The sequence below is a fragment of the Pteropus alecto genome, unplaced genomic scaffold (genome assembly GCF_000325575.1).
Source record: "Pteropus alecto unplaced genomic scaffold, ASM32557v1 scaffold311, whole genome shotgun sequence".
Classification (NCBI taxonomy): domain Eukaryota; kingdom Metazoa; phylum Chordata; class Mammalia; order Chiroptera; family Pteropodidae; genus Pteropus; species Pteropus alecto.
Window position 1 is genome coordinate 4,127,273 of NW_006431916.1, and position 3,117 is coordinate 4,130,389.

Below are 3,117 nucleotides of genomic sequence, written 5' to 3' on the forward strand. Positions count from 1 at the left end.
AAAAGTGTCTTATAAGGGCAGTGATTTGGGGAAAGTAACGTTATCTAAGCTAACCCAGTGACTCAGCCTAACCTGGCTGCACATTAGTATGCCTGAGGAGCTTCTTAACCCTACCAATGTCAGAGCCTCGTCCCAGGCTAATTAGCTCAGTTTATAATCATGCCTTTTAACAGGGATTCTTCAAGTTTGGGCCCCACCGCAGTAACATTAGCATCACCTCTGACCTCATTAGAACTACAGACTCTCGGCCCCACCCCACATCTTCTGAATGGGAAATCCAGAAGCGAGGCCTAGTAATCTGTTTTAATAGGACTTCCAGGTGATTCTGATGTGTGAAAGTCTGAGAGCCATTGATTTTCAGCACAAAACTCCGATTCAATCCCACTGTATTCCAAGGAGCAAAGCTAGACACAGAAGAAGATATTTCTCTCTGGCACCTCACTACAACATCTTGGGCCAGGGGCTTCTACCCCGTATCAGTTTACGTTGGATTACCACCTAGAATGATAGTGTGCTTCTTGAAGATGGAACTATGACTATGTCATCCTGGGGTCATGCTCTTCTCTGTCCCTCAGTACCCCAGCACTCAGCACTGGGCCTGGCATGGAGTAGGTGATCAGTAAGGGTGAGAAAAAAACTTTGAGGATTACTTGGGCCAACTGAAAGAAGTAGATGCATTAGTTGTAGTGTGCTGTTTTCCTTAAGTTATATTGTTTTTAAAATACTCTTTAAAATAAATATTCTTTTTATAAACACCAGGGAATTATGAAACTCAGTCAAGCAAATGTTATTTATCATTCGTGGTTCTGAACTCATGACGAAGAGGTTTAGCTTGGGAGCACATTGAACAGAACAAGGAGAAGGATTGCTTATTTTGATTAATGCTTGGTACATGTCCGCAGCAAAAGCCATTGCTTATTTCACTTTTCAGAGTGTCTTGCCTTTTAAAAAGCAGAATTTCTGAGATGTAAAGACCTAAAGAAGTAACTAGGTAAGCTTCTTTCCTTTATAGACAAGGAAAAGAAAGCTCAGAGGCTCACACACAGTCCCCTAACTGAGCAATGTTGTTCCGCAACCAGAACTTGATTTTCTGGTACTTCATCTGTCACACCAAAATGATGTTCTGACTTCTTCAAACTTGCAAGTGGAGGAGACCCCTGAGCCTGAAGATTAAAACAGTGAGAAACTCTGGGAGTAGGGAGCCAGAAAGCCAGGGTTCTCTCGAAGACTTTTACTAAGATTTCCTGTCTCTTGTAGGTGACTTTCAATTTCAGAATTGAAATCCTTACTGTTTTTCCTTTAAAAAGAATTAAAAATTTATCCTTCATTCAAAGAAATCAAGCTATTTTTAAAAAACTGCTATTACTCTAAATGAGAAAGAGAGATCTGAGATAATTCCAGGATATCGCGCACCCTTCCCCCTCTCCGCCCCCACCTCATAGCTTTGAATGTTTTCTCTTCTGATGCTTTCAGTTGGGGGTTTAAAGATAAAAACATAGATTATAGAACTTTGAAACAGCTATAGAATTCCTTATCCCATTGAAGAGACTGAGACCAAGAGAGGAATAGGGTTATCTGAAATGTTATAGGTAGAGTAATTGTGGGAATGAGACATAGAGCCATTTCTCCTAATTTTTTCTTCAGAGTTCTTTGGACTCTTCAGTGGCTAAGGTATCACCACTGGGAGACTTGTTCACAGATATGACAAGCAATTGGATTAAAGAGTGCTTCTGTCTCACTAAAAGGAGAGAGTTAGTTTATCTTCTGTCCCACTAAAAGGAAAGAGTTAGTTTATCATTCTGAGTTAGTTTATCCTCCTACTTTTGACATCCTGATAATGGAGGTTTTAACTAGCATATTCTGGTCTGGGGGAAAAAGCCTTGAGATGGGCTTTCCAGTTACTGCTGAGTCACAATAATTTTGGGGGCAACACTGACTGCTGTTCACGGTCTCTAAAATCAGCTCAACAACTCATTCTTTATTCCTTTGGACTACAGTTGTAATCAAGTAGAACAAAATAAGAACTCAAAAAAGTCAACTCCACATTAAGATCGAATCCCAGAACACTTGCTTCCTTTGCTGCCAAACACGCACATGCATACATATGCACACCTGCATGGGTACATGCACATGTACACACGCAAACACATGCATGGTCACAGCCTTCCTCCTGTGGCAGGCAGTACATGTAGCATGTAGGAAGGAGTGTGAAAACTGGGTTCAGGCTGCCCAAGTTCAATTCCACTTCCACCCTTTACTAGCTATGAGACTTTGGGAAGTTATTTAATCTTCCCATGCCTTATCTTCCTCCTTCCACGGAAAGCTTCATTTGTCTCACATTTTTCAAGGTAAAGCTGATGTCCTCTACTTTCACTGATCAGAAGCTAATCAAGCTTCAGCTTCATAGGTGTTTTTGTAAATTTGCAAAAGGAAGATGTTTTGACTATGCTTGGTTAGGGTTGGTAGTGTTTCCCTCTCAGTCACCTCCTTTACTTCTCTTTTCCTGTTGAAGGACAGTGATGTTGCCATTGTCATTTTGGGGATTTGGTTAAGAGGAAGTTAAGTTGGGGATACATTTAATTTCAGTTCAGTAGATTATCATTATGTTTACAGTCTCTTCGGAGTAAATCATTGTCAGAAACACTCCAGTTGCCCACTCCGCAGACTCGGGGCCATGACACAAAAGTCCAGAAGTTGTATTATGAACTTACCCCCTGCAGAGGTGAAATGTACAGAAGTTAGTCTGTGGAAAATTCTTCTAAATTTTATAGCTTGTATGTGATAGAAATTGTTTGTCTTTAAATTAAATTTGACAATAATCCTAACTATTTATATGACATTAGCAATAATGAATGGCAAATCTGAATTAAACATTTGTTAACTTTTAATAATTAGAAATAAGTAAACCAGTCAAATTAAAGACAAGATTGAGTCATATATTTTCTCTACAGAAAATATGGCAAAGTTGTTAGATGAAGAGACAATGAAAGCATATACAGACAAAAATTTTAAGAAATAACTATTAAAGTTGTGTCTGGATGTTGAAATGTTTATATATTTGTAATTTTTAAAAAAATGTAATTTGGTCTGATTTATTTTTTATTTTAAATTAATATT

General features: G+C 38.7%; 1 protein-coding gene across 3 annotated transcripts in view; it reads left to right on the forward strand.

Annotated features, from left to right (window-relative positions):
- The window catches only part of FGF12 (fibroblast growth factor 12), a 479,739-nt gene that overhangs the window by 217,656 nt on the left and 258,966 nt on the right, over positions 1-3,117 (forward strand). The gene's annotated exons all lie outside the window — the stretch shown is intronic.